This window comes from Diadema antillarum, unplaced genomic scaffold (assembly GCF_040938485.1).
Source record: "Diadema antillarum isolate AM-2024a unplaced genomic scaffold, OU_Dant_1.0 seq00003030_RagTag, whole genome shotgun sequence".
In the NCBI taxonomy this organism is placed as follows: domain Eukaryota; kingdom Metazoa; phylum Echinodermata; class Echinoidea; order Diadematoida; family Diadematidae; genus Diadema; species Diadema antillarum.
This window is the reverse complement of record NW_027273620.1, coordinates 1-11,121: the sequence shown is the minus strand read 5'-3', so window position 1 is coordinate 11,121 and position 11,121 is coordinate 1. Positions and strand designations below refer to the sequence as shown.

The 11,121-nt window shown below is 37.4% G+C and overlaps 1 long non-coding RNA gene across 1 annotated transcript; it reads left to right on the top strand.

Moving 5' to 3' along the window:
* Nucleotides 1-222: 222 nt before the first annotated feature.
* LOC139715185 (uncharacterized) lies at nucleotides 223-3,592 on the top strand. The gene is made up of 3 exons (XR_011709803.1): nucleotides 223-246; nucleotides 451-539; nucleotides 3,520-3,592. It is a non-coding gene; the product is annotated as an uncharacterized lncRNA (long non-coding RNA).
* Nucleotides 3,593-11,121: the final 7,529 nt, after the last annotated feature.

Here is an 11,121-nt window from a genome sequence, read left to right as displayed (position 1 = left end):
TCAAAAGAAAATGATGTAGATCGGATGAAAATTTACTTTCTGTCGCTTGGAAGTGAGTGATATTCACCTATGAACCTAAACCTTGCGATAACTGCAGTTTACCACGTTTGAATACTAGACAATAAATTCTTGTTTCCTTGAACGCAAACTAAGCTCGGCCTCTTCGACGGATATCGATATTAATGATATCGGCTGGGTAAAGGTCATGCGCATGCGTAGTTACCCAGGAACGCCGGTAGTCCTCAGGTGAGTTTTACAGAGACCTAGATAATCCACCAAAATCTTTCCAATCCTGCCGCTAGCATCTATATTTCTTCATGAATTTCTATTAGACAGGACATATATATATCAGAGAACACATTTTCTAACGTAGTTCATGAAATCGGAGCGATTTTATGATAGCTATTTCCAACGATTTCGTTTTGCATACCTCTTTTCGTCCTTTTCCAGTTTCCACAAGTTCTTGGCCTGTCTGCCGACCAAATACTATCAAAATGTATAGCTGTGCAAGAATCTGTTCATCTGCTTCACAAGCTCTTGTAAGTATTTTCGTATTCTCTGTTTCAAAATGTAATATTCGTGTAGTGTATTTGCGAATTCTGGTGGTACGTGAGGATGTCCAAGATGGCACCACACATGCATCCCATCCTTCGAACCAACAGTAACATGTAACGTTAGTACCTAAACGTTAGGCATAGGGCTTACATGCAGCGCACATCGGTCACCACACTGCACTCATGGCAAGCGATCGCGAGAAGAGACTTGCGTTCCCTCGGCCTCCTGCAGTAAAGTGACGACAACGCGTTAGGCCGGTGCATGCTCTGATGCAGTCGTGTAAAATCAAGACTAGGTTCTATGTGTAAAACATGTAATGCGTGATGTGATGAATAGAGTGGTGCTAAATCATAGATGAAACATTTTGTATTGTGTGCAAACATGATTTTTCAAGGTGATGTTGGATGTGATGTGATGTGTTCTATTTTCACAGCTGTATTTGGTCATGTAGTGCCCCCCCCCCCCCGAAAAATGATGCAATGCCTTAAATATTTCTCGCTGAGATCAAGACATATTAACTGCCTTGATAGAATTCAGAGAAGTTAATGAGAAAATAAACTAAGCACTCTGGAAACTGCATGGAGAGCGCAGACTGTAACAAAAGCAGGATTTTTTCAATTAGAATAAAACCAAGTTTTGGGCCATCCCCGGCCAGCCTCCAGAATCCGGACACCTATCACTTATCACAAGCCACCAAATTCTCGACACACGCATATCGCATTGTTTCACACACTGGCACTGTTTTTCACAACAGGAAAGTGCCTTGGTCACCTCCAAAAATCCATCTAAAATCACGAATTTCACCATCAAAAACGCAGAATTGGCGCAACTTTTCCGAAGCGGGGATGAATTAAGTCCTGTGTTAAGAATTTGGGTTGCTGAAAAAGAACTAAAAATTGAGAAATATGCCGATCTCTTGCAAGATTTTTCGCCTATCGCAAGCTCAGAGTGTGATGGTATCCTCAAAAACACGAAAGAAAAAGAAAATCTCCATACATGCCGATGCAGTGACCAAATGTACAGGGGTTCAAAGCAAGTGCCGACTCACCAGAATTCGGACACCGATGGGCGCCACAATGTCTACGATGCAACCTTGCGCCAACAAGGTGTGGCACAGCGCATTTTTCAGCAGACTTGTACACGCATTAACATTAAACGCGCATAGCGCGCGTCCGAATTCTGGAGAGGCCGGACGAATTCTGGGGAATTATCAAGGTGATAATATTTGGGGATTTTGTGAAATTTTATGATGTATTTAACATAATCAATATCGAGAAAAAGTAGTTTGATATATTTAACGTACATTGTTGTTAATATAATTTTGTATGAATTAATTTGAGTTAATAAATATTGCAGAAAAGCTTAAGTTTCTGAAAACTGGTGGTTTTACTCTACAATGTTTGTGCACGAAGGTTTTCTACAGCATGTTTACTTAAAAAGCAAATATTGGGAACCCAAGTACTGAAGAACCCACTCATTCTGTAGCAGATTGGCAGTACCCACATCAAATATAGAATTGATGTAAAGATATGTTGTTAAACCTTTCTCTTTCCATGTAGACCTATCTAGACCTCTAGTTTATGTTTCCAGTCATGTAGATAGATAAGAGGACTTCTGATGGAATGCTGAAAATGGGTCATGGGAATCAGAAGAAATCAAAGGAAATGTCCAAAAAATGTTTGGATCTAGATGACTATTTAAAAAAAAATGAATAGTAAAAGAAATCCACATCCAAGCACAAATTTGTGTTCACAGGTTTAGTGGGTGACAGACAAACAAGTGAACAATTATCAGCAAAATGGTTCTTGGTGGTTGTGAAATGAATTCAGTTATTCCATAGGTAGTATCTATTCTTCATCTGCAATTTGATGCATACATCAGCACAACACTTCTTACCAGTAACTGCAACACTGATGCATGATAGTACATTCAGAGTGTTCCTTTTGAAAATTTGGGAAATTTGTATTGTTTTTGAACATGTCCTTTGGATGCCCGACATGCGTATATTTCAAATTCATGAGCACGGTGTTAAAGGGGCATTCCGGACGATTTTCATAATTTCACATCATGTAGTACATAAATCAACAGCTCCATGTATAGATTCGTGGAATTTATTGCGGTCCTGGAGCAGAGAAAACAATAAATTGAAAATCTTAAACAAATTACACTGAACAGTGTTGATGACACCAGAGCCTCATATATTTCAGAAATGTAGCAGTGTAATTCCATTACAATACCGCTTGCTCAACAAGTTCACCTGTGAAAAATCTATGCATGCCTTCTTCTTTTGTTCTGCTTCCTTGAGCCCCAACTCATACATTCTTATGGTGAGGCTGCTATGTCATCATCCTTGTTCATTGCAATTTGTTATAGATTTTGAAAACATTCTCATTCCTCATCCCAATCACTTCAAATTAGTTAAACTAATTTATAGTTGTTCAAATGTAAAAATCTGAAAATCATCCAGAGGTCCCCTTTAACATGTGATGCAGCTTCATACTGGCCTGATAGTTGTAAAAGCACCAACAAAGTCACAATCAAAGTTATAACACCTCTTGAATGAGTCAATAAGTGAACTCCATATATCACCATGTTTCTTATTTTCAGCATGTCATCATGTATGTCATCGTGATTAAAATATTGCATTATTTAATGGATAGACAAAATTGTAGCATATGGCTGTGACATGCTAAAACCCCTTGTGGATCAGCCCGCTGTTAACTTACATGTAAAATGATTTCAAGATGACAGTGTCATATGTTTAAATCTGAGTAAAGTGAAAATTGCTGGCACCTAGGAAAATGGGGGATGTTCTGTGTTCCATAAAATGAATTGACAAGCTTTGGCCATGATTCATCAATTTGATTGCATGAATTGTGATGTTAGTGTTGCCTGCTCAGAGATGACTTACATAATATATTGAATTTCTATGGTCTTGTTTGTTGTTGTTTTTTTCCCCTCCAGGTTGCAAGGAATTCAAGAGCAATTGTCAGACCACTAAGTGCAGCCACAAGTAACAACACAGATGCCAGGTAAATGCCTTATTAGGAGTGTTTTCCTCTTGACCATAGGTGGTGTTGTCTGGCTCTCAATCATCTTTCCAATAAAGCCCACCTCCCAACTGTGGATGGGTTGGGGGGGGGGCAGGTGAATGAGAGATCAGACAGCTGAGCTTGCTACATTAATTACCATATGGAGTAAATAGTTCTTACAGTTGTATTTATCTTGATGTGGGGTTCAGGGAGGGGGGGGGGGGTCCCTTCCTTTTGGAGTTTTGTAAATTTTTAACCTAATGACATGATATGCTGTCAGAACAAGCTAATAGCCCTATGACGTGGAAACTGCTTGAAATTTGTTGTAATGTGAAATCAAAAAGCAATCCTGTAAACACAGGATATGGATTTGCTTCAAGAATCAATTAATCTGCAGCCATATATTGACTTAATTTGTGATGTGAAAATTGATGTTCATGTGCTGAGACATTGAGTGTTTTGTCATTTGACATTCCTGTGTAAGAACCATCCAACAAATGTTTACAGAGCTGGCAAACCTCTCCAATTGTACAGGTGGCTGCCTGAGAAATTGATTACTTTGTGTCTTGTTCAAAGTTGGAAAACCTAAAATTGGAAACTAATGTTGCATATTGAGGGTGCATGTGATATACATAAGTATCTCTGTCATTTTTTTTTGTTTGTTGAAAAACCCAAATTTTAATGTGTGATTGTTGGCAGCTAAGAATTTTACTTGTTATAGGGAGGATGGTGCATGTGTGATCCTGCGACTATTGTCTGAGGATTGTAAGTAGAAAATTTTGAATTTGAAATTTGAATTTGAATGCCTTGATTATTTCTTGAAAATAAAAGCAAAAATTGAAGATATGCTTCTGTACATGAATTATATCAATAGCTTATGATATTATATGACACCCATTAACAGAAATGTTTTTATTTCATTTTATTTTTAATTCATTTATTTTTTTCTTTTTTATTTTGTAGGGCCTGGCTGACATGGCGTATGATTCCCAACCAAGCTTCGCAGTCATCAGCAATGGAGCCGAATGTATCCTCCTCTCCAAGAAACTGTACATGGAGCACGCCACCATGCGGATGATCAGTAAATTACGAACAGAGGTAACCAAAGCCTGACTGAATGAGCTACTTTGTAAATGATGATGAAATAACATAACGCCATTTATACGTAGAAACATCTGGACAAACATAATCGCTTTTGTAGGCGGTTATGACAGATCTCAAATACCCCCTCTTATTCCCAGTCCTCCTCCCCTTCCTAAAAACAAACAAACAAACCAAAAAAAAAAAACCAAAACAAAACAAAGTCAAATATTCAGCATACTTTATGAAAATAACCATCACCCAGTTATAGATTGTTATTACATATTATTATAATTCATTATTCCCGCTGTCTCCTGAAAGAGGTGATCCAAATAGTGCTGTTTTCATTATCCTAGAAAAATGATGTTGAATGCTCTTTCTATATACTCCTCATCGTTGTCCTACTGTGACATCACAAATGTCTTATTATCCAGCAATGTCGGCCACTACTTCTAAAATATGTTGGGAACGGATTGTCTAATATTCTTTAAACATCACTGATGTGTTCAACTAATATTTCTGCATTCACTCAATTCACACAATATTTGGGTCTCATGTCCCTTTAAGCATGTGATACATTATTTTCTTTGAAGATATATTGATTAAACTATTACCCTTATTTTCTTTTGTATCGATAGTATCAGCGGTATCCCCCGGAAGATGAGCTGCAGGCGGGGTTAGAGGTCAAGCTCAAATGGGACATCTACAAGGAGGAGACTCTAAAGGGCACGCTTGAAGAAAGCAAGGCTCGGGACAGAGCCAGTCGATTCAGATAGATACCACCGTCATTTTACCACTGACATTTTATTTGTTTATTTATTTATTTATTTATTTATTTATGTAATTATGTATTTATTTGTTTAACTTAATTGTTATTTATTTACTTATTCAAGCATTCATTCATGCATTTATTTATTTTTTGCCTGATGGACTTGTGACAATATGATGTAATAGCTACTTGCAGCGAAAAAAAATTAAATAAAAAACCAGGTACACAAAAAACTTGATATTGTGCACGTCAGCAATCCGAATCCTTCTGAAATCGGACAAGAATAAGTTAGTCACAAAATGTTTAAGTTTCACATAATATCTTCACCGAATAGTGCGCAGCTATACACACGCTGCTGTGGTAAATTAGAAAAGGTCTGTACACAAAGTTTTTGGTCAATAATTCAGCAAGTGTAATCAGCGCTGGGCTATTATCATATAATCAATATTATTGATTTCATGTAAAGAATATGGGTGACTTTGCACTATCCTGAACGTGGTGTGAAATGGCACTTGGAGATAGTGTCTTACGAGCTTGAGTGATTATAGTTTAGTGGATGGCTGTCGTCGCTTCTTTCTGCTTTAACTCTTTTCATTTACATCCGAAAAGTTGATCACGAGACTGCTCACATGTTAAGTGAGCTTATATGTATTTGAGATTACCTATTGAGTTAACGCGTTGTTGTGTTATTCCTTTTTTTTGTCTGCTTTAAAAGGGCATTGTACCGGTTTTTTATTTTTTTATATGTTGTTCTTTTAATTCTAAAAGACCCAGCGGTGCAAACAGATTCAAAATTTCATAACGATTTAGTCCGTAATTTCATTTTGAAAATGGAAATTTTTGGGCGAGAATTATGCTAATGAGCTGACGAGCCCGGATGTCGTGATGTCACAGGTGCCAAATATATCACTGATTACAAGCCCTCGCATACGCGTGCGTTAAATCGTGCCGAGTAGCAGACGACGCTTAGGCCCAATTTAGCTAGCAGGCGGCACTTGTGTACTGTCCTATCCATGCAGCTGTCTCAAATTTCGCTGAACCAAATCGCACCAAAATTACAGGATATACGTCAAAGCATATTTCAAAATAATGTATTATGTTTGAACGAAATCGGTAATCGAGAAGTATCAATATTGACGCCGATTTTCAAGTTGTCACTAAAAAAAAAACTCACTCTTCGCGAGAGATCTTGGTAAACGCGACATGCACAATCTAGAACTGAAGTTAGCCGACTAGTCCTGTGCGAACGGGGAATTTGCGCGGGAACTAAACTAAAAAATGTCATGATTTTGGCAATTTGTGTGATTTACGAACTATATTTTTCATTCAACTTAACTCAAATAATTTTTAAATTGATTCTTTGCTCCCGATTACTTGAAAGATTTGTCTCATGATATTAGATGGCTAACTTCAGTCTGTGCGTGCGCAGGCAAGTAGGGCTACTACGCCGCGATAACTCTTGTTTAGTCGTACAGTCTCTACAGAGCAGATTGTTTTTAGAGACGACAGGAAAGTCGACAACTTCACTTACGCTTCCCGACTTGCTATTTGGTTCCAATTAGCGTGAGCAAGTGGACATGAGTCATAAAATATTTCTTGTGATTTTGGTGCAATTTGGTTAAGTGAATTTTGAGATATCTACATGGATACGGAAGTACTCTAGCACTATGCCTACACCAGCGCTTGGATCGCGAAGCGGCGGCACTGTTTGTTTCTACGTGGTCAGGCCACTCTTCCGAGGTATGGGCCATGGGTCGTACTAAAACTAGATCTAAGTTAGTCCTTGGTGTTAATACGACCACAATGAGATTTATCTCGACTACAAAAACATTGAAAATCCATAAAGCAGATACCTTACCTGCAAAATTCAGCACAGAAACAACAGGGCCTGCAGCACAAGGGCCTAGATCTAGCGGCAACGCTAGACCTTGGAGTCTGGACTTTCGTCTGGACTTTCTTCAAGTTCTGGCAGCAAGGGTAAGTATTGCATACTAAACCGTTTACTAGTACGCTGTGCCTATTATATAGCGCTGTGCACGTACAGCTGTCGACGGGCGGGCGAGTAGAATCTTCTCGGTCCTTGACTGCTCACTAGTCCTAACGTTAGTCCTAGTTCTAGTCTAGCGTCTCTACTGAGTGCCGTTTTCTTCTAACTAGGCGTAAACCGTGATTGCCGTTGACTATTTTTTGGATTTAGATTTTAAGAATCACTCAGTCCTCATCTTCGTTAGATAGTTTGAACTGTGATGTCGAACCATTATCGCTCATCATCAATGCATACTAGTTAGTGCAACGTTACTTACACACAGTTTTCTATGGGCAGCACGTTCGGACATGATGCCAATTTCATTTTGCATATCTGGAATATTCCCCACAAATTTGATCTAAATAAAAAGCTTTTGAAGATTCCTTTTAAAAATTAATGAATATTGTTTAACATGTTTATTTCAGCTCCATATTGCAATTTTACTAAATAACAGTTTTGGTACTTCGTGTGAGATTTCATCAGTAAATTGACATGTGTAGTTCGTTTTGCTAAAGTTGGAGGTTGAAACCTAAATCTAAGGGGATTTCTCTTAATGTTATGAAGAACGTGATTAAGACTTTATACTTCAAACAGTGTGCAGAGCAATGGTATGACATTCTTCATGTCCCATTTGATGTCAGTGAGTTTCTATGTTTCTAGGTCAGTATTTGTCCTTCATGTGTTCATTGCTCTTTTTTGTGCATGGACAGTATTTTGTTTTTATGTTTTAACAGTTTAATACTCAGTAGAGCCAAGGCTAGATACAATATACATATGTATCTACTGAAAGAGATACAGTGCACTCCCATATAACAATTTTGCGTACAACGAAGTAAAATTCAGGTCCCAATATTATCATCTATACATCTTTGCACACTGCCTTTGTTCAACTGTAACAGAATTTTGATATAATGAAAGAAAACTGCTGGTCCCGAGGATTTTGTTAATTGGGAGTTGCCTCTACAGTGGACTCGCGTTATAACAAAGTCCTCTGGACTGGCAGTTTTGCTGTTATTCTGAACAGTTATGTACATAAAGATGTGTACATAATTATTTTTGGAACTGAATTTTTACTTCATTGTAACAGGAATTTCTTATAACTGTGTTCTTTATAGCGAGAGTACACTGTTTATCAGCAAGAACACTACAGCAGTATTATTTCATGATATAATTCCTAAAGACCATAACAAATATATAAGGTGTGTACATCGTGCGTTGATCATGAAACAAAATGGCAGATGGATCGTGGATCCGTTTCTAAAATATCTGTATGACCACAAGCAATCAGCTCAACAAAAGGGTGCATACAATTCCGTGTGGTTTAATGCCATCATGTTATCATTGTCTTTTACATGAATCATTGTTTATTTTAATGCATTTTGGTCAATATCTCTTGTTTGGCATTATATCATGAATACAATGAAATGTTAGAATAAAGGAATACACTTTAAATGTTTTCAGAAGCAATAAGCCTGCATCTGTCCTGATTACCCAGATATGGTACAGCTGTACCATTCATAGTGTGATTGAAAGCCATTCAGCCTAGTCATATTTGAATATGCTGAACAGTTTCTACACAACCATTTGCCAGATACACACCATGATGTTTGATACTTTGCAGATGTACAGAAAGAGCAGTAAAATGTAGTTATTAGAAATGCGTATATGTATTCACAATATCTGAAATGCTTCACAACAGTATTAACCTCTGCATGTCTGCGCTATATACAATTTTACTATGAATTCAGCAAATAAGAATTTAAAACAGCTGCAGCTATTGTATGTGATCATATTTACAAAGTTTGTGAGTTTGGCATTACAATTTTGTTTTCTTTTTCGCTTATACATGTATTCAAAAACAGAAAGATGAAAAAGATGTGTGATTCATCTTAAAAACTTAAATTGTGATATGAAATGACGTGAACAAACTGCAGCCCATATTGCATCACACAGTAACAATGATAACATGCATACAGTGTACATATTTCAGGTCTCATGCTCACCCTGTGGTCTTGAGGCACAATTTGTGTAGTCCTGGGGCCTGTTGCATAAAAGTTACTATTGTGGTGACTTTGCCATCCAATGGTAACTACCATAGCAACAGTACTCAACAGCCAATCAAAATCAAGAATTCCATGGAAGTTACCATTGGATGGCAAAGTTACCATAATAGTAACTTTTATGCAACGGGCCCCAGAAGTGACAAAGTATTCTACAGTTCTGTAGTTGGCTCAGATATTGAAGTGTATACCCCTTTCTTGTGCTTTAAATACATTCAATATTGTAAACCTCTCCCCCAGTAGTTCATTCTTACAAGATGCATTTTTTCCGTCATACAGACTATAGATTTGAATCAACCAGTGCTAGAAGTAAATGTAACAGAAGTCAGGATGCTGCCCTTGGATTTGAGCTACAAGAGTGTAACAATCCACAACCCATTGTATTGTTGCCTGCTGTAAAGCAGGTCACGTAAATCATATTTTATCACATTTAAATTCATTGCAGTGGATGCAGGGCTACTATTTTTTTTTTTTTTTTAATGATGTCGTAGTATGTGTGAGAATTGTCAAATGTTGAAAGGATTACCTCCATTTGAGTGGATGTGAACTACAAATTTGTGTGAACTACAAATTTGTACAACTGAATACTAAATGTGTCCATTCATACTTTGGCATAGCCAGGCATCAAATGCAGTGACCGATGATTACAAAGACCCACCAGTCTCTAGAGCCAAAAGGAAATAAAATTTTGAGGAAACACAAGTAGACAAGAAAATCTTGCCTTTTTATTTTGCACCATTCATTATCTTCAGTTAACCCCAGTTGCCATGCCGTATGTTACCCTGTAATTTTGTGCTTCGAACTGTAGGCTTACTGGCTTTACCATGTCTTGTCAAAGTTATCAATGGATTTCAAGAGTACATGTCAACATCATTTGTCCAGTATATTTTATTACTGTAAAACCAAACATTTTTGCATGCGTTTTAATTTCACAAATGCCAAGATTCAGGAGATTAAAATGCATGTGAAAGTTGTTGTCTACACTATATGCTTTGAATGCCAGTAGTAACTTACGATAATTTTATGCAGCAAAAAAGGCAGTCAGCTCCAATTCACAAATTTTTGCAAAAATATTTCTGGTTTTACAGTACTCAGTGTCAGGGATCCTGACAGGTAGTCTATGATACATGTACTTAATTTGTGTGTTGAACTGACATTTTATACAGTGTATTGCAGTTACTCTGTAATGTGTGATATATATTTCCAAAGAAGTTAACATCATCACTTTTCACCCTAATATCCAACAGATTTAGCCCTGAATGTACTCTCTACAACAAGACTATTCATGCTTTGTTCAAACACCAAGTTGGATGAATGTATATTAAATGCGTCAACCCGGTTGATACATATACTTGGTGAGCAATGACAATCTAACTGGCCCTGACCTTCAATTTCTAATCGACTACATTGGTACACACATCTTCCACTTTAAAACAGCAACCTTGAATGTACGCTGCACAGTACCAAATGTAATGAAATTTTAATGAATGCTCCTTGAGAAAGACATCGATAATGTGGACAGTTGGACATCCTCCACCTTTTCATGGTGTGGAGACACTAAAATGGAATAAGTCTCTTATGAAGGAAGATATTGCCATT